Consider the following 21,221-nt stretch of genomic DNA (forward strand, 5'->3'; position numbering starts at 1 on the left):
AAAAACCTCTCGGATGCCAACTTGGGTCATTGTGTATGTGCCCCTAAGTATGTGCCGCTTTTCAATTAACGTCTGTGATGCCAAGTTGGGTAACTAGGTATTTGTGACTGGGAATGTGCTGCTCTACAATGATGAAACATATCCGTTAAGTTTCTTCAATGATGAGCAGAATCGAACCCATGTCACAAGGGTTCTTCAAGGACAGCAACCCAACGCGTTAGCAAGATCTGCCAAAACTGCACTTGGTATGTGCCACTTTTCAAGGAGTGCCTCTTACGCCAACACTTTAGCGAGCTTAGCCATGAATGCACTGAGTATCGGCGGCTCTTCAATAAACCTCTCGCCAACTTGGGTCAATAAGTATGTGCTACTGACTGGGCCAGAAGCGAGGGAATTATTGTCATCGTTCGCCGGCACCAGCGTGCCACATTTCTGGTCTGGGAAGCCATGCGCGGGCTTTTTGGCAGTGCCACTAGATGGCGCACTGTGTTGAGAAAGAATTGCGAGAGAAGCCCGGTTGCCGCATGGCATTTATCAATGTGCCGGCTCCGTAAGTTCACGTGGTATGGAGTGCACTCTCGCGAAAAGTGTTCGACATCTGCCCGCTATGGCTTTGAGTGGCACTGGATAAACCTCCCAGGGCTAGACATAGTATTGCAATTACTCAAGTTAGTGGATTGATTGATCACCGTCGCTGCAGCACAAGCGGCAGTGTGCCGCACACTTAATGGGAAGGTGTTTTCTGGTCTCAGCGGCGACAAGTGACCATTTCGTGTAATTTCACGCTGTCTTTTCCCTCCGTTATTGTCTGCATTTCAATTTCAGCCCCAGCCAACCACCCGAGTGTTTTCCTTTGCTTAGCTTCATTCCCTGCTGGCTTTACATTACTGTCATTAAAAAAAAAGTGAAGCCGCCCGGTTTGCTTTCTCCTCATTCATTCATAGCGAGGGTTTGTATTCTGGCAGCCTTGACGCCAATGGGTGGCATACGCGAGTTTATATAAGTTCACGTGGTACGAGGCATCAACGGGCAAAAGATTTGGTGTTTGAAATCTGCCCGCCATAGTTCGAAGTTGAAGGACTGCTGGTGGTCAAAATTAATCGCGATTTTGCCTCTATGGGCGTGCCTTAAGAACAAATTGCGGTTTTAGTACGTAAAGCATCAAAATCTGTTTCAGTGCAGCTGTCTAAGGATGTTGCCTTTTCAAGAGTAGCTGAACCTCTGAAAATTTCCTAGCCGTGACCACACACCTAAGACTTCATAAATGAAAACGTCGGCTGTGATTGGCAATGCAGTGTCTGATGTTAATTCTTCAGTAAAAGCAAATATGAGAATCTCGTGTGCAGGAACTTGCTTTCGTACTCTACTTTTGATGATGATTTCTGCGTTTTTACGTACCAAAACCATTATTTTAATATGAGGAACGCCGCTTTACTTTTGGGAAAGCATAAATGACAGTTTCAGCCTGACAGCAGCTTCCTCGTGGTAACGAAGAAAAGTGTAGTGCGGTAATTACAGTTGAGACGCTATTCAAAGGCAAACGTAGGATCATTGTGACTGGGTCTTTGGTGAAAGCTACAAGCAACGGAAGCTTTTTCACATTGAATGTTGTCATAATGTACCCCGCGGATATTGCCACGTGCTATAGCCCTCTTTAGAGGTCCCATTGCTCAGGCGAAGTGCTTAGAAAAAAATTATCGCATTTCTCGTGTCAGAGTGTCAACTAATCGGCAAAACCGGGAATTCTCAGGGGTTTTGAATATTTTTGAAATACTCAGGGATAACTCAGGTAATTTGTTCTTTTATCAGGGAAAATTAGCTGTAACTTCATTGAAAGAGAACGAAAGCAGTGGTAATGCTGGCTTGAGTAACAGAGAGGAATCATAACGAATCTACTTTGACTCCGTGTCGTCGGCTGGAAAAGTTGCCAGTGCAGTCAACGACCGACTTTCCGGACGCCCGATAATTGGGACAGCTTTGCGGCACCATCACCTACACCTTAGAGTTAATGTATAAGAATGTTTGAAATTTCGGAAGCAAGAACCCTTTGCCGTTCAATTTTGCGGACTTTTTACCGTGATCGCAGGTCCGAAATGGCATTAGCCAAAGCCACCACCGCCTCCATATGATTTAGCTCGCCGCCTAGAACCAGCGCTCTCGCATGCCGATCCTCTGGCAGCATGTAGCTACCACCGTGACACCGCTAGGCCTAGCTGCTTCAGCATTCACTACCAAGCTTCTTGCTGTTCTGCGCCACATTCTTAATTAAAAGATTTCGTCGCTGTTATCAATGGCGTCGACTTCGCCTTCGTAATCTCGTCAATGACTTCGAAGCTCAGAAAGCACTACGCGTTGCATAATGCTGGTTCCCGAAAGTCATCTGTGCCTTAATACACAGTTCTGACGTCGTGAAGCATGCGCAAGAGTACTGCGGTGAAGCATAACAAACGTAGGAAGGGGCAATTGTCATGGGACACCGTATGCATTCCATAATTATGCAGGCGTGCACCCGCCATCTTCTGTCATAGTACGAGCACCGATATGCATATTAAGTGTGCCGGCAGGCATGCAGAGCTTTTTCGGATGTGTCTGTGGTGACTTGAGCCCTTAAGGCCAGCAAAATACACGTATTCACTTTCTCGAACTGCGCGATTTTGCAGAAGATTTTGCGGCCCCTAAGGAGTGCGAAAAATGGTACTTTGACTGTACAATTAAAAAAGAGCATGCTTCCAAAGGTCCGTGGGGGCTAAGGCGTGGCGCAATTAGGACTATAACAGAAAGGACCTATGCGTTGAGGCATTAACAGGAAAGGAAGCGTGCCGCCGCTTCTTTGAAGAAACTTGAGCTCACCAAATAAGAAAGTGTTGGCTGACGCCAAGATGCACGTGTCCCTCATCGATCCCAAAATAAACACTTTAAAGCAGTGAAGCGAAACACTGAGGTGTTGTGCGTGGGCTGAGAGTATTTCAGGACAGTCGAGGTTGAATTAACAGCTGTTGAGGGAGAGAATCTCACTTGTGGCAAAGTTCAGGCTTCATACCAATGAGCTTGCTATCAAGGGATAGAAATAGCTCATATTCTAAAATATTTGCTTCTGCATGCATGTCATTATCATTCGTATTTGAGAATGCTCGACTCGATTCGCAATGGGTTTAAATTTTTTGAAGGTATTTTATTTGTTGTGCATCTCACTGACCTCTCCCTTCTGTTTTCTTTTTGAATAAAATGAACACTACTCCTTACTTTAAAAACTGGCCGAAGTCTTTTTTTATTTCTTAAGCTGCTTACTAGAGAGTGACAGCATCAGTCGACATGGTGTCAGCCCGTCTTGACAAAAGGGCAAGCTCTGTGTGACTCAGGCAATTTCACAAAGCCACTCAGGAAAAACCTGGAAAACTCAGGGAATTTAGAAATGTCAACTAGGTAGTTCACATTTCCAAATTCCCAACCCTGTCGGCTGCGCTGTAGCAGGAAGACCTTTGCCTGCTGACCAGAAATCTAGCACGCGTGTTGACGTGCTTGCACGCGTTAGTGTAATATGGCAATAAGGCGATGGACGGGCAGTGAAATTTGTCGTATTTTTTTTTGCAGCAGTGGCAGCTATCTACCACAGAACCCAGCACAGAGACACTAAAGGAACAACTAAACATATGTCGTACATGCGAGCTGAACTTCAAGGATACGTAGAGCCTAATGCTTGTGGAACATACTTGGTACGTTCATAGGTCAACTCACAACTCATATGAATGACGACAAAGTCAGGGACATATTTGATGACAGAATGTAAAAGAAAGGTGGTAAGAAGAGGGCGGCCGCCACTATCTTTCCAATGGCTTACTCTGGGAGTGCCATCTACAGAAAGAAGGAACTATTCTGGTGCATGGTCTCGCGTGAGAGAACTTAGAAGCACCAGCGTTAGCTCAAGCACTGGGATACCTTTTCCAGAGATACAGCTAAACGCAAATGGTCCGACCTTCTTGAGCTTCGACGGGGGTCGCTGGTGTCGCAAAACACGAAGGTCGTGCAGAACGTGGACGATGGTACGCAATGGGTAGAAATTGACGCTGTTATAATATCCTCCGCTTCACTATATTTGGCTCCACTTTTGCCAGTGGCATGATCTTCTCGCAGTCATTGCTCTATCGTTTTCAGACTACGTTATCTCTACTTGGTCTTTCAACCTTTCGTTGGCGGCACCCATACAAATAAGTGGCTATGCGGTTGACAATACTTTCACTGCTGCACAGAAAAACATATTGCACTATGCTGAGTGGCACATTTTTATATCAACATCAGTAGCAGCAGGGGCAGCAGCTTATTCTTGTGTCCACTACAGCACAAGACATCTACCAGCGATCTCCAACTACCCCTGTCTTGTGCTAGCTGATTCCCACTTGCGGCTGGAGATTTCCTAATTTCATCGCCCTACCAGTGGGTTTCAAAAATAAGGAGTCCTCCCACCTCGGAATCATACTGGGATTCGCCCGTCACGCTGTGTCAATTTATCAACTTTTCTTTCTCACTCCGATCACCCCCCTCTCCCTCCCCTAATTTCCTTCAGTCTTCGACTGTGTTTCCTTTGTGTTGGCACGTAATCTGGAACTAGTATGGCCCACTGGTTATCAGCTTAGCTTATTACATGTCTGCTGAAACGTTCCGTATTCCATCCCAATAATTCCGTTTGTTTCCGCACAATTCTTAAGGAATCAATGTAGATACCCCAAAGTGTTCGTGAGAATCGTACGGAAAATGTACGAAATTATTGAAATACATATGCAACGGTTGAATGCGGTTGGTCTGCCTAGCTCCATTTATTAAAGTGAAGCTTTCTTTGCCTCTTCCTTTGACTTTTGTGCTTATGCTGCTGTATGCGGGCCGTGTCAGGGCGGAGCGGGGTTTCAGGTCTTGTATATACACTGAAAAAACGTGACAGATGAAAGTCGACGCAAGAAACTCCGTTGAACTTTTATATCACGTGGGAAGTGCTCACTGTCATCAGGAGTTCCCTGAGTGTCGTCACCTCTCGACAGTTGTAATTATCCTTGACCCCCTAAAAATATTGCAGAAACTTCAGCGCTTACTTTTCTACTGTCGTCTAAATCCAGAGGAGAGGTGGATAGTATTCTAGATTGGAGTTGTGAGAGGAGGCAGAGAATGGGTAGGAACGACGCAGTCGATAAACGAGTGAATAGCAGCCCTGCCACTCCCACAGTTCCCATAAAGGGGGAGAGGGTGGGAGAGAGAACAAATGACGTGAGAGAGCAAGGAAACGCTACTACTAGAGACACGACAGCGACTGTAGGGGAACTGAAAGTATGGTACAGTATGTTCCTGCGATTTATGAAAAATTAAAACCATGCAAATTTGTGAAGTGGAAAGTTCACGAAGGTCGTGTAGGCCCAACACCGCATTAAAGCACCGTAGGGCCTAGGTGACACAATGGAAGGGGACGCACGTGAAATCAACACTTCCAACCACAGAAGTTTGTCGAGGTCGTGGGTTGAATTGTGACCAGTGCAGACACATTTCGACAGGCGCGAAATACAAAAGCGCAAGATGTAGTTCCATTTAAGTGTACGTTCCATTTAAGTGTATGCAGATCGCTGCAGAATCAGAAAACGCCTGGCAGAGTTACTTTAGTTACTTTTGTTGTGTTTTTTACTTTCGGAAGGAAGAAATATCAAGATAGTCAGGAAGCTCGATCTCCTCTTTAACTGTGCCATTCTCTTCGTTTAACACTACTGAGTCATAAATTAAAATAGAAGCATAACTTATGGACATGAGTAAAAAGGATTGTTTAGACTATACACCTTCTGCCAGAAAACGTTTGTCAAGAATACGAGTTTATTCAGCATGAGTTATTTGGATAGCAGTGTAATTCAGTCTTTAAATGTCATGCATATAAACGTGAATGTACAGCCTTGTGTCAAAACGCAAGAACTGTCGGTGAGCTTTAAGTTTACTTACCCTGTTGGACTTTCAATCCACACTGTTCATTGTCGTTAGACACGACACACGCCACTTGCGCCGCTAGAATAACCACAAATGCTGCAATCTTCATCCTGAAATATAGTTTGCTTGTTCTTAACACCTAGCAAAAAGACGTAGAATGCAGGTTTTCATATCACACACGCATGAATAAATGTGGGAGAAGCAGCATAAAACGATGCTAAGCGAAGAAGTATGTATGGTAATAAGCACTAATTTGAATGCCATCAGCGAATTCGCCGAGTTCGAGTGCGACACTTATGGAGCTGCCGGAGCTTCAAGATGGGATGGGGGGGGGGGGAGGCAACGAGCTAGTTATTTGAGATTCACTTGAGAACTTTTGAAAGCGCTACGTAAAGATGAGTCACAGAGAAACGACAGGACCAAATGCTTACTCGTAAATGAATAACTTAAGAACAGACTTCCCTGCTATACACAAAAAGTGAGTGCATATGCGGGGCAATGCAGGAGTGAAATACCAAAACGGAAATCAGCGATTAATCTAGAAGAAACTGTAAGTGTAAGCCGAACGTGAAAGTGTGCTAATAATCAAGAAAGGCAAACTATTTTCCGGTAATAAAACAGAAGGATGGCTGACGCAAGCACATCCATTTTTTCTAATATAATAGGACGATGCTAATCCTCATGTAAGCTATTTGTTGCTTATAAGCAACCGTGTTTTTTCAACACAGGAGAACAACACTGCCCTCTAGAATGCGCAGCCAAATTCAACGACACACATAATTTTATCGACGTCCGTTGCTGCTTTAGATGTAAATTGAAATACCGGCCAGATTAGCCAACATTCACCTTGAGTTAAACGGAATCAAATGTACATTGTAAAACAAATATTCCACAACCTTTTGCGGTGTTCAACGGTACCTTCATGGGGCTTTCTATAAACACGCGAGAAAGTACGTTGAAGTTCACTTTTTAATGAGAACAAGATGTGAACTTCATAAGTTTCAGTTACACTCTAACAAAAGTTTACACCCTTTGGGGTGCATATTTGCCACACAACAATACTCGCCATCTGTCTTGCCCGCATTTATTTTCTTGAAAACGATGCGCTCGTTACTTTCCTGTCGAGAATGCTCTGTCATACTGATAACGCGCATGCCGTTCGTGACTTCGAAGAAGCGGGCTCGCTGCGTTAAAGGAAGGAAATGCGGGCAAGAGAGATGACGATTATGGTTGTGTGGCAAATATAAATCCCAAAGGGTGCAACTGTTTTTAGAGTTTACGTGCCTTCATCAATGACCTGTCTGAGGCAGGTACGGAATGACTGCAATGTTTTCCTGTGATCATCTTTACGGCTATTTGTCGTTTCCTGGAAGTTTTTCATTCGTTTATAGTGTTAACGCAAACTAATGTATTAACCTTACGTGGATAGCGTGATTATTCCAATTGCTCGACCTCATGGCGCAAGCCAAATTTCAACAAGAGTTTACGCATTATTTTCTACATAGCACCCAAATTGGCTATAGCAGTTTCTCTTTTCACCAGGTTTGTGCGCTCCGACCTTTAATCAAGGATAGGTTTAGTAGATTTGTGTCCGCAAAATCAGCAAGCGTTATACGGTCGAGTAAGTACATCTGATATCAAGCAACACTAGCTGATTATCATAGGGGCAACTGAAAAAGTATCACCTAATCCTTTCTTCCACAAAAAAAGGTTTTCAAATGATTAAAACATTGGCTGGGGGGTATAATCAGGATTAGTGAACAGTAGAAGATTATGCGCAATGCTAAACACGTTTTTCACAACTGCTGAAAGTAAATGCCCCAGCATTGTATCAAGCATCTCTAATAATATTTCACTCAACATTGTAGCTACTGACGAATTTATGCATATCCCTGAAAGTTGTACATAAGGGCCTTCCTCCCACAATACAGACGTAGACTTGTAATAAAAGGAGAGCAACTCAAGAAAGCTTCAGACCTATTCAATCAAATCACACAGCTCCCCAGAATCTCCCGAAATAACTGGAACATCCATATCCCAAAGCAACGCTTTTGAAACATTTTCGAAACGTCTTGTCTGAATACAAACAAAAGCTTATATGTTACTAAGAAACGAAAACAGACCCAGAATGCCGCAGTGAGACTGAATGTTTCCGTTAAAACGGATCAAAACAAAGGAGTTATCTTTAGTCCCCGGGACGCCCCTGTTGAACTAAATGCTTTCGTTAAAATACGATGAAAAGCAAAGCAGCCTGTTTAGTCCCAAAATAGGACCAAATGGGAGCCATGAATCCGTACAGGGAGCCTTTCTTGTTCATAACAGTACATTTTTATCAGTGTGCTGAATGTGCCTCTCGCAAGAAAATAATTTCATGATCAGTAGTCAAAGATTTCACAAGCATCATTGATATTGTTGCGGTGAAGGGAACGAAGAAGTTGGATTGGACTAGACGAAGACGAAGTCTGGCAGTTGCCTGATTCTATTGCGACAGCGGTCGAAAAGGCGTTGTCAAAAGCTATGGAACGACTAACATCAAACCTGTCAGAGAGCCTAGCTCAAGTGTTGACATCACAAATGATTCAGCTTTTCAGTCCTTTAGCAAGTTCTAATGCTAGCTCGCAGATTATTACACAGACCCTAACATCGAATGCTGATCAACTAATGGATCCCTCATCAGTCAGTGTACAAGACGCAGACAATGCGAGGCCATCAACTTCAACTCAGCAGACCGACAACGGATGCTTCTCTGGATCAGTGTCGGAAAACAACCAGGATGTAGAAATGGACCTGCCGACTCTTAAACGCACAAGACCACCTAACGATAACTCATCGATCTCTGTCTCGCAGTCAAAAACCAAAAAGTTCGTGAAAGATAGTCTTTCCAAGTCAGATTCTAATCCTAACTCTTCCAGTTCTGACCCTCAATCAAAACCAACAAAGTACGGTAAAGACCGCCTTTCGAAGAAAGATCTTTTAAAAGACAGTATTTTAGAGCAAGCAGTTTCTAAAGCAGGCATTAATTCATCATAGGTTATTTAAAGGTATTACAGTGGAACTGCCGTTCCATTATTTCTGCAGCTACTGATATAATATATTTTTGCTCACAACTTTCTCCCGACATTATTCTTTTGCAGGAAACTTGGCTCTCCAATAGCCAAGATTTTCATATAAAAATTATCGTTTATTTCGATTGGACCATCCATCGAGAGGCGGAGGACTTGTTTTCTTGATAGCAACTAAAATATGCCACAAAGTAAAAATTTCCTACCAGTATATGTCTACGGAGTGTGAGATACTAGCAATAGATGCAACTATTCCTGGTTGTTCCCCATTTTTCTTAGTTAATACATATTTTCCCACAGGCGTGCATGATACTTGTTTCCTCGATACCGTTGTCAACTCTTGTAGGAAAGAAATTGTGATAGCCGGAGACTTTAATTCGCATCATGTCTCTTGGGGTTTCAAAACGGACTCATGTTGAAAGCGATTATCCGACTGGGCAATTAATCAAAATTTTTGTTGCTTAAACACGAAGTCCGCTACTTTTATTCAGGGTTTTTCTAAATCGGCATTGGATCTAACATTTGCCAGTTCAGGAATTTCCGTAACTTCCTGGTCTACTGTCGACTGCGCTTCAAATAGTGACCATCTACCGATTAGGTTTGACACTGTCTGCCCTGTTATTCCCCTGGAGTCTCCGACGCGTACTTTTGTCAATTACCAGAAATTTCACATTATCTTGAAAACGGCCCTCAATTCCAAGAAAACGCTACCCAATGACATCAAAGCCATGAGGCTTTGCGCAGTAGTAAAATGTTCCTTTAAAAAGTCCCAATTTAATGTTAACATAAGCAAAAGTACCACCTCTCCTTGGTGGAATTCTGATTGCACGCGGGAATATAGAAGACGAAAAGCCGTGTGGAAGAAATTACTTTACAATCAGTGCCCGAGTAACTGGAGTGATTATAAATTCGCAGCTGCTGCGTTCAAGAAAACAGTATCGAATGCCAAACACGAGTATGACGAAAAACATCATGAATTCCTCTCTAAGCCCAGCAACAAGAAAGCTCTGTTCAGATTCCTTCGATATAGAAATTTCATGCCAACACCAGCGAATACTGAATCGATAATACTTTCACCACGCGAGTTATCTGCTTCTTTAGAATTCATAGGAAAGGGCTTAGCGCAACGCTTAACATCACGTTTGCCGCATGGGCCCTTAAGACCTCCCATCGCTGATGACTTCGTGGAAGTCACAGTGTCAGAGCTCTCTAATGTCCTTAGATCTCTGCCTGCCTCAGCACCAGGTCCTGACGGCATTTCCAATGCCATGGTAAAAATGTTGTTTGAAATGTCTTCTGATGACATTCTTAACGCAGTTAATTATTCTCTAAAAAATGCTTGCATTCCACCAGAATGGAGAACAGCAAAAGTTATTCCGCTGCTTAAAAAACAAGCAGCTGGCTACAACCTTGACAACATTAGGCCTATCTCTCTTACGTCAAATATGGTAAAACTAATTGAAAGAGTTTTATATGATCGTATGATGGATCATATATCTGAAAATTCGTTACTGAGCCCAAGTCAAATAGGTTTCCGGCCCGATCTCTCCATTTGGTGTGCGCATGTAGATTTGGAAAGCCGCATCCAACTTGCTCAGCAGAGAAAAGAAGTTAGCGCTTTAGTGACACTTGACATAGCAAAAGCTTATGACAGCGTTGAGTACTCTCTACTGCTGGACACATTACAGTCCTACAATTTTCCGAACTATATAACGGCATGGATTTTCGAATTTCTAAGAAACAGAAAATTTCATTGCTTTCAAGACGGCTTTTCTTCAAGAATGTTCGATCAGACAAGAGGGGTGCCCCAGGGGGCTGTTCTGTCTCCTATACTATTTAACCTGTTGACGAGTTCAGTACCACTGCACCAGCATGTGAATCTCTATGTCTATGCAGATGACATTGCATTTTTCGCGACAGCTAGAGACATCAATTCCCTTCACCTGTCTTTGCAAACGTACCTCTGTACTCTACAGACGTGGCTTCGCAACCTGCACCTGTCACTAAACGTAAACAAAAGTGCAGTGCTTGCTTTTCCGCTTTCCGGGCCGTTACAGTTATCACTAGTATATGAACAGAGAACCATTCCTCAGGTAGAGTCACTTAAATACTTGGGTATCACATATGACGGAAAACTGAACTGGCGTTCTCACATAGAAAATATTGGAACGAAGGCGACACGAGCCGTAGGTTTACTACGTAGAATCAGTAACCGACGTTCTGGTATGCGAAGTGACACATTAATTATGATTTATCGTATGTATGTACGACCGATTCTAGAATTTGGTTGTGTTTTGTTCTCCGGAAGTGCAAAATATAAATTGAGGCCCCTTGTTCTGTTAGAAAGAGAAGCTCTTCGACTATGTTTAGGTCTTCCTAAATTCGTTGCTAATAATGTATTGTACCAGGAAGCGCGCCTACCTACTCTTCACACACGATTCCGCATGCTCACGGTTCAAACCTACTTAAGAGCTTATGATTCTTCGCTAAGACGTGGACAATATGCATTTATTAGGGAACCAAGTCCATTTTTTGAGATCACGTGGCCACGGTTCCATACCCCGCAAGTTGTATTTGTGCAAGCACAATTAGCACCTTTAAATGTTCGCCTTAGGGAAATAATTCCGCTCCATAGGTCTCCGGGGTCGCTGAAAATTGAATTTGCAGACATTTTTCCACACAATGCGAAATTTCTGCCCACAACATATTTGAATGACCGTTTACAAGATTATTTGGCCTGTTTCAAATTAAACGTAATAGCGACCGATGCTTCTTCGTGTGAAGAGAAGGCAGGTGTGGGTATCTACTCACCGTCTCTCAATTGGTCTTTTTCACTTCGCCTACCAGATTACACATCAGTTTTTCATGCCGAACTTCTGGCAATAGTTCTTGCCTTGCGGAAATTACCCATTCATATTACAAGAGTCATTATCGTGACAGATTCTCTATCTGTATGCAGTGCACTTACTGCGTCTACAAAGTCGGCAACCGGAAACACGTTTTATTCATTAGCTCCACCTCACTTAAGTTTAGTGCATATAGTATGGGTCCCTGGCCACCGAGACATTCATATTAATGAAATAGCCGATTCCTTAGCACGAGCTGCTTTAGCAGGTCCTGTGCTATTTGTGCTGCCGGCAACTGCGCACATTACTGCAGCCAGATATCGGCAATTTTCTTTGAACGAGGACAAAAAAGCTCTGTGATTAGCAAAACCTTCAGATTTTTTACACTTAAATTATTCTTGGAACCGGCAATGGTGTCCTAACAGGAAATTTGAAGTTTCATTTACCAGGCTGCGTTGCCGTATTCCAACACTTAATTTTTACTTGCACAGATGTGGTCTGGCGGTATCCCCTCTATGCTACCTATGCAATGAACCAGAAACTATAGATCATTTTTTATTATCATGCCGGCGGTTCTCTACTCATCGAAAACTATGTCTAGAAATCCCACTTCAAAATTTAGGATTACCTTTAAGTAGCACTGTTATACTCTCCCTTGGAGCAACAGTTTTGGGATATAGCCACAGGAACGTTTGCCTACCCATTTATAATTTTCTATGTGGCACAAAAAGAATGCCTTGTTAATAGTATTTAGTTTCAAGAATTGATTTATTTCTACTACATTATAGAAAATTCAAAAAGTAAAAGCACAAATTCACAGTTTAAATTTTACTATTATTCTTCATAATTTACCTTACTCAAGTTTAAGTGTATATTTTTTTTAACATTCCTATCAACGTAAGGCTTACTTTAGTATGGATCAATACTTTATCTCATGTATTCATAGTTTATTTTGCATCTTGGATTATTTGTTTTCTTATCCTTTTTCGGGTTATTTATTGATTAACCAATTTATTTTATTTTGCTTTATTTATTGAATCATATTGCCACCCGATTCGTGGCCTATCCCCCTCAGTGGGTTTGTGCCACTAACTGAGGCTTCATCATCATCATCATCATATACGCCAGCTGTGAATATACGTTATTTTACACTCGTGGGCCTGCTTTCTTCCTGCAACATTTTGGTGGAAGGTGCGGGGTACAATCACGGAACTTCGCAGCGGACGTCATCTACCTGCCGCCACAATGGCAAATCAACCGACACAAGCAACAACGCCTCAGCAGCCCGTGCCAACGGTCATCCTCACTCATCCGCGGGACCCAGAGACATATTGTGGCACGGACAACGCCGACGTCGAGGACTGGCTTACGATGTACGAATGAGTGTGCGACAGGAACAGGTGGGATCCAACAATGATGCTAGCAAACACGATATTTTACCTAAGAGGAACTGCGAGGCAAGGGTACGACACACACGAAGCTGACCTAACGAGCTGGGATGTCTGTAAAGAAAAAATGAGAGACCTGTTTGGCAGACCTGTCGGTCGTCAGCTGGCGGCAAAAAAAGAACTTGCGTGTCGAGCTCAAACGTCCACAGAATCCTATGTCGTCTACATACAGGATGTGCTGGCCCTCTGTCGCAAGGCAGATAACAACATGACCGAGGCAGACAAGATTGGACACATATTGAAAGGTATTGCAGACAATGCCTTCAATCTTCTGATGTGCAAGGATTGTGCCACTGTGGATGAAATTATAAAGGAGTGCCGGCGCTTCGAACAAGCGAAGGGCCGCCGCGTCGCTCAGACGTTCGACCGATTGCCCAATACCGCCGCGACATCTTCTTGCGAAGACCCGCCGCGGTTCGCTCAGCCCACAGGACCGGAAGAAATCACGCGCATCGTTCGCCGCGAGGTTGAGGCCAAGGCTCCGGCTCCAGTCCGTTCTGACTGTCGGGAAAGCGTGCCCGCTATCTCCCTTATACAAGCGATCGTTCAGGAGGAAATAGCAAGTTTGGGCATTCCATGTCTCTGCTCGGTCCGCCATACTAACACCTGCCAGATTTCTCCGGCCGCTCGCTCCCAGACGCAAAGCTTTCCGCCCCCTCGTCGCAACCCAGCTGACTGGCGCACAGAGGATGATAAACCTATCTGTTTTAATTGGACACATCACCCGTCATTGCCGCAACCATTGGTCGTCACCTCCTCGGTGGTCGTCTCCGAGTCACTACCGCCAAGTGCCAGACAATCGTACTTTCTCGCCCTATACGCCGACTAGGAACATCAACCGCGACAGTGCTCCACCAAGATCCAGCCGCTCCCCGTCTCCGCAAGATCGTAGGTCTCGTTCGCCTCTCGTTCACCGCTCTTCGTCCCCTTCTGCAAGCGCTCGCTTCGCTTCGGGAAACTAGGCGGTGCAGCTCCCGGAGGTGAAGCTGCAACTCCGACCCGGCCCACAAATCCTCTGTTGACCCTGCCTACATGTGGAAACCTACTGGACATTGAAGTTGATGGCGTTCCTGTTAGATCTCTCGTCGATACAGTAGCGCAGCTTTCAGTTATGAGCGCTGCGCTCCGCCGAAGGCTCAAAAAGGTTCTTACACACGCCATACCGTGCACTGTGCGAGTCGCCGATGGGAGTACTTCACCTGTCCTTGGAACGTGCACAGCACGTGTGACCATTGGGGGCCATTATGCCGTTGTTCTATTTATCGTCCTTGAACACTGTCCACACGACCTAATTCTCGGCCTCGACTTCCTTTCGGAACACTCTGCCCAAATTGACTGCTCCGCAGGTGTTGTACAGTTGGATCTGCCACTTCCTGCCGACTCAACAACTTGTGTTTCACACCGCTTATGTTCTGCTGAGTTTGCAAGGCTGTCTCCACAAGCGGCTACAAATGTCCTCCTGACGTCCTGACCTCCCGTACCTGATGGCGAGTACGTCGTGTTGCCGCTTACTGACGTGGTTTTGTCGCGCAATATTGCCCTACCGAGCACCTTAATCCGGATCCGCGAAAACTGCGCTCCCGTGCCCACCCTTACTTTTGGATTTTCGTCGCATGTGCTGCCACACGGTATCGCCATAGCGCATATCACTCCCTTGGAAGAATTTGAGATTTCTTCTTTGACCTCTGAATCCTTCGTGAGTACCAACGGACCTTTGCCACCCACTCCACCGTACTCGACGCCTGCGGACGATGTTTCTAAGATGATCGCCCCTGACCTTCCTTCCGACCAAACAACAGCTTTTCTTCACCTCCTGTCATCTTTTCGGGACATCTTTGATTTGGATGACCTTCTACTTGGCCAGACATCTGTTGTCACGCATCGCATCAACACCGGTGACGCCAGCCCCATTCATAGGCGGCCATATCGTGTCTCCGCAACAGAAAGGGCCATCATACAGAAAGAAGTAGACAGGATGATGGACAAGGACATCATTGAACCTTTCAGTAGCCCGTGGGCATCACCGGTTGTCTTAGTAAAGAAAAAAGACAACTCGTGGCACTTCGGCGTTGACTACCGTCACCTCAACAGGATAACAAAGAAGGATGTTTGTCCCCTGCCGCGCATTGATGACGCTCTTGACTGCCTTCACGGATCCCAATACTTTTCATCAATTGACCTCCGCTCCGGCTATTGGCAGATTAGCGTCGATGAGATGGACCGCGAGAAAACAGCCTTCGTCACACCGGACGGTCTGTACCAATTTAAAGTCATGCCGTTTGGATTATGCAATGCGCCAGCTACGCTCGAGCGCATGATGGACTCTCTCTTGCGCGGCTTGAAGTGGTCTACATGCCTCTGTTACCTCGACGATGTGATTGCGTTTCCGCCGAACTTTGAGAGCCACCTGCGGCGCCTCACAACCATACTCTCCGTGTTTCGCAGGGCTGGCCTTCAGCTAAACTCCTCCAAGTGCCATTTCGGTCGTCGGGAAATTAACATGCTCGGCCATCTCGTAAACGCCGCCGGAATCCAACCTGATCCACAGAAAGTTCACGCCGTGCGAAATTTTCCTGTACCTTGTTCAACAAACGATGTCCATAGTTTTCTGGGCTTATGCTCTTATTTCCGGCGATTTGTGAAAAATTTTGCCGACTTCGCTCACCCTCTCACTGACCTTGTTAAGAAAGACGTCTCTTCATCTTGGGGACATCTGCAGGAGAAAGCCTTTTCTACCCTGATTGTCCCTGAGCCCTCAGCGGCTTACAACTTCCCCAATTATGTCACACTTTGACCCTTCTGCGCCCACTGAAGTACGAACTAACGCGAGTGGTCATGGCATCGGCGCTGTCCTCGCTCAGCGTCAACAGGGCCAAGACCGTGTCATCGCTTACGCTAGCCGCCTTCTTTCCACGCCCGAGCGAAATTACTCCATTAGCGAGAGAGAATGTCTCGCGCTCGTATGGGCGGTCGCGAAATTCCGGCCGTACCTTTTCGGTCGGAGCTTCTGCGTCGTAACCGATCATCACGTCCTCTGCTGGCTCTCCTCTTTGAAGGACCCAACTGGACGACTTGCACGCTGGGCATTGCGTCTACAGGAATATACATTTTCTATTATGTATAAGTCAGGGCGCCTGCATAAAGACGCTGACTGCCTGTCCCGCAATCCTGTGGACCAACCGGACGATACCGATGCAGACTCGGACATCAGTGTTCTATCCATCTCCGACTTCCTCCATATTGGCGATGAGCAGCGAAAACATCCTGTTATTCGAACACTTATGGAACGGCTAAGCTCCTCGCCCAATGACCCGTCCCTCCGGATGTTCACCTTGCGCGATGGAACTTTATACCGTTGTAGCGTTCGTCCTGAGGGCCCGGAGCTCCTCCTAGTCGTTCCCAAGCACCTTCGACTGGCCGTGCTCCAGCAACTTCACGACGCTCCTACTGCTGGACATCTGGGTATCACTCGTACATACTACCGCCTGCGGCACCGCTTCTTCTGGCCCGGCATTTATCGCTCTGTGCGCCGTTTGTCACTTCATGCGACCTGTGTCAGCGCCGGAAGACGCCTGCAACGCCTCCCGCTGGTTTGCTTCAACCAATCGATATCCCTACAGAGCCCTTCTTCCGTGTGGGCCTAGACCTCCTTGGCCCCTTTCTAATTTCCATCAAAGGAAACAAATGGATTGCTGTAGCAACCGATTATGCCACGAGATATGCCATCGCACGAGCGCTACCAACCAGCTGCGCTACAGATGTCGCCGACTTCTTACTATACGACGTCATCCTGCACCACGGCACCCCTCGCCAGTTGCTGACGGATCGCGGCCACTACTTTCTATCGAAGATCGTCGATGATCTGCTCCGCTCCTGTTCTACAGAACACCAGATTGCTACCGCGTACCACCCTCAAACGAACGACCTCACCGAGCGACTCAACCGCACGCTAACTGAAATGCAGACCATGTACGTTTCCGACGATCACCGTGACTGGGACGTCGATTTACCATACATCACTTTCGCATACAACTCGTCCCGTCACGACACTGCCGGGTTTTCACCATTTTACCTTTTGTATGGCCGCGACCCCACCTTGCCCTTTGACATGTTCTACCTTCCGCAGTACAATCACCCAGCACTGGTTACGCTCGCGATGCTATTGACTTAGCCGCCCAGGCCCGAGATGTCGCCCGTCATCGCCTCACAGTCTGGCAAGCTTCTCAAAAGCGACGCTACGACCTTCGGAACCGAGACTACCATTTTTCACCTGGTTTCCATGTCCTTCTCTGGACGCCTTCACATCACGTCGGCTTGTCGAAAAAACTACTTTCCCGGTTTTCTGGTCCGTACAAGATCTTACGCCAACTGTCCGACGTGACATACGAGATCGCCCCAGTCGGTCAGCCTTCAGTGCATCGCAACGTCACCAGCGATGTTGTTCACGTCGCCAGGCTTAAGCCCTATGTCCCCCCATTAAGTTAGGCTCTATAATTTGCACCGGAACGGAGCTACTCCACCGGGAGGTTGATGTTACGGTGAAGGGAACGAAGAAGTTGGATTGGACTAGACGAAGACGAAGTCTGGCAGTTGCCTGAACGCCATACACGCCAGTTGTATATATACGTTATTTTACACTCGTGGGCCTGCTTTCTTCCTGCAACAATATTGAAATCAATAGTTAGAGAACTCAAAAGATCCTTCAGATTATATCTTTATAGGGAAAGCTTCTACACAGCTCCTGTAAAAACTTCAGTCGGAAAAAGACTCATATTGAAATAGTCGTAAGCAACTATGCACCTGTTGCTTCGCGAGTGCAAGCAAGTTCTCAGTTCTACTGCTTGCGTGCTGATGTTGCATTGGTTATTAGTGCGTTTTCGTGAGGTGGTTCTGTTTTTGTATGTATGGCCAGATCGTATGTGTGGCCTCGTATACAGACATATCTCGCGTGTAAGAGATATGCATGGCCACATCGAAAATACTAACTTGCAATCAGCTGTTGTTTTGTTTGGCAATGCTTGAAAGCCATTATGCGTTTCAACCTGTAGTTCGATGCCATGAATTAGCAATACATGTATTATGAGATAAGACTGATATACAGGCCCTATAAAGAAGCTATTATGAACACCCTTGAAATGATGTATTTACGCCTGGACTCAATTATAGAGGAGTATAGAATTAGCGCTTGGTTCTCCCTTTTGTTTTATTTTGAAATCATACCGGCCTTCAAACTTAGATCACGTCTATTCTTACATTGTTCATGTTAGGCATCTCGTTTTGATTTGTAAGAACACTGTCCACAGCGGAATGAAGAACACCTGCAGCACGCGTAATTTTAGTTTCTAAACTTCCCAATGTGTGACATCGACGACCTTTACTTGTTGTGCGTAAGCTATCATTTTCACAGTTAATCCTGGCATACCCTATACTCTAATTAGGTAGGGGTTATATACCACAGTTTGTGCGGATTCACCTCTCCTCGCATGGTGGAGATCATCTGCGGGTGGTGATATATCTAACAGGAAGACTGCATGGCTGGTGGCTTAAGACGTTATCTTTTGGCGCGCGTCGGGCAGTAGGAGGTTATTTGAATTTCTCGCTCACATTATCTCTTCTCGAAAGGCTAGTGTTGAAGGTGGCGTAATGTTAATTTTCAAGACGAGGGGAAACATGGGGCAGCATAATGTGTTCACTCCCTCTCCTCCTCTCCTGCTGGCACTCCTGATCCCGCCAGCGTTAAAAAGCGAGCACTCGTTCTTACCGAATGAGTTATCTTCATGTTCGAGCGCGCGTATCCTGATACTTGTTCTTTTCGTAAGTGAACCTTTACGGCGCTTGATACGGTCAATAAACCTACAAGGCTTCCTGCCGCTTAATACTTAGCTATCGATATCAATGTTTGAACTTTCGGGAGAAACTGTGGCTTTTTTATTATAGACTGACTTCCACGCCCAAGCACAAGTACCTAATATATATTGCCTTCAAGTGTTTAGTATAGAACTACGGATGTAATTCCCCATGTAATGTTGCTGGGAGAATGAGTACAGAACTATCAGTTGTCTGGGGCAAGTAAGCATGCACTTCCGCCTTATTAAGTTTGATCTCTGGCCTCGTTCCATCGTCTGGCAATATTCCATCGTTACAAATGTCCAGAAATTTCCTAGTAAAGGTGTAAACGGCACCTTCTTTCCAACAAGAGTTACACTTACCTGTTATGTGTAGGGCAAGAGCCTTTTAATTCACTTCTGTTTCACAAGTCGGCTGCTTAGGACCGTGCCTCTACCTTGTGAACTATTTCGCGGTGTTACTTATATAGGGATTTCTTTTTGTGTTCTATTGAAGAGCAAGCGCTGCGTCAACAGCTTATGACATTTGAATAGGACCCCCTTGCGCGACCCCGAGTATTCTTATTTCTGTGCTCAGAGAAATATTTTGTGATTCACGAACAATTTTTTTGCCCTCTATGTATTGCGTTCCGTAAATACGTTCAACAATTCGTGAAAAATATAACACAAGTACAAGCATAATTTTGTCATTTTAATTTGGGTGAATATAGGAGATATTGTTTTATATGTGAAACAGTATCGAAGAAATATGTGAAACAGTACTTAAAAATCACGACTTCTTTATTTCATTTCATTTTCGGAAAATATAGAAGATATTGTAGTGTATGTGAAACAGTCGAAAAATATTTGAAACAGTCCTTAAAAACACTTCGTCCTTTAAATTTCCAAGGACAAGCACCTTTCGTTGTGTCTGCACCTCATATATCGAAAACGTGCAGCTGCTGTGAATGACAGTTAGTGATGAATGAGGGTCACGGTTAATGGTGACTGTCATAAATGCAGGCACGATAGTTCTCTTGGCGACGATCATTATTCGTCTGATGTCGGCAGCCAAATGTGCTCAGGTAACTGTGCACTGCATATCTGAAGAATTTTCTTTATAAACACCCTTTAAAAATATCTTACCTTCCGGGCTCGGCGCGTAAACTTCATATGCATGCTGAAAAACATTGCAATGCTTTTTGTTGCAGCGCACTGCGTGTTCGCGTGGGAAATTTTGAGCTATTCAAGCCACGGGCGTAGTCAGGATTTTATTTCGAGGGATCGAGGACAGTCCTACACCTTATTTGTACGTTCGTGCATGTGTTTGTATACGCGCGTGTACATATGTACATACAAACTAAAAATTTTTGGAGATTGGCACCTCTTTGGCTACGCCAATCGTTCGAGCTTAGCCTGCATTAAAAATTGTCATCTTGCTCTGCGCTTGCGAGCAGTTGCCGCATGTAGCACGCGACCAGCATACAAAAAATCAAATGGAACGCCGCGCGGCATTTGACTCCTCCCACGCAAGGAGTGCCTTCACTGCAGAGCTGGAACATAAAGCGCACCTATCTGCAACTCGGCTTCCTGCGGGGACACAGCTTCCAACGGTTTAATGGTCGTGCCTTCCGCTACCCCATCTTCGTCCGTTTACCTGTGCTTGCTCTCTTTCCTCTCGCAGTGTTTCATCCACTGCTACGCTCCGCATTCGCTATTTCATGCTTCGCTGAGCTCGTTCGCTCGTTCACGTCAAGACAGGGCAACGATCGGCGCAACAGGAATCTCTAAAACAAGGTTTGAAACCCTATCAGTTTCCGTAATACCAATATTTCGCTACACTCTAACACAAAATTACACCGTTTGGGTTGTCTCTCGCCAGACAATAATAAACGCCATCTGTATTGTCCGCATTTACTTTCTTTAACACGGCGAGCCCGATGCATCCCAGTAACGAATAGCATGCGCGTTGTGAGCATGACATAGCATTTCCTACAGGACAGTTGCAAGCGCGGCGTTTTCAAGAAAGGAAATGCAAGCAAGCCAGATGACGATTATTGTTGTGTGGCCTCTGTCGAAGAGTGTAGG

General features: G+C 45.2%; 1 long non-coding RNA gene across 1 annotated transcript in view; it reads right to left on the reverse strand.

Moving 5' to 3' along the window:
- Window positions 1-19,627, reverse strand: part of LOC129382112 (uncharacterized) — a 51,443-nt gene extending 31,816 nt beyond the window's left edge. The window contains exons 1-2 of the long non-coding RNA XR_008610184.1: window positions 19,518-19,627; window positions 5,968-6,062 (exon numbers count right to left, since the gene is read on the reverse strand). This is a non-coding gene — a long non-coding RNA (uncharacterized lncRNA). The remainder of the gene's footprint in view (window positions 1-5,967; window positions 6,063-19,517) is intronic.
- Between the last annotated feature and the right edge of the window lie 1,594 nt (window positions 19,628-21,221).

Source organism: Dermacentor andersoni, chromosome 8 (genome assembly GCF_023375885.2).
Source record: "Dermacentor andersoni chromosome 8, qqDerAnde1_hic_scaffold, whole genome shotgun sequence".
Lineage (NCBI taxonomy): Eukaryota > Metazoa > Arthropoda > Arachnida > Ixodida > Ixodidae > Dermacentor > Dermacentor andersoni.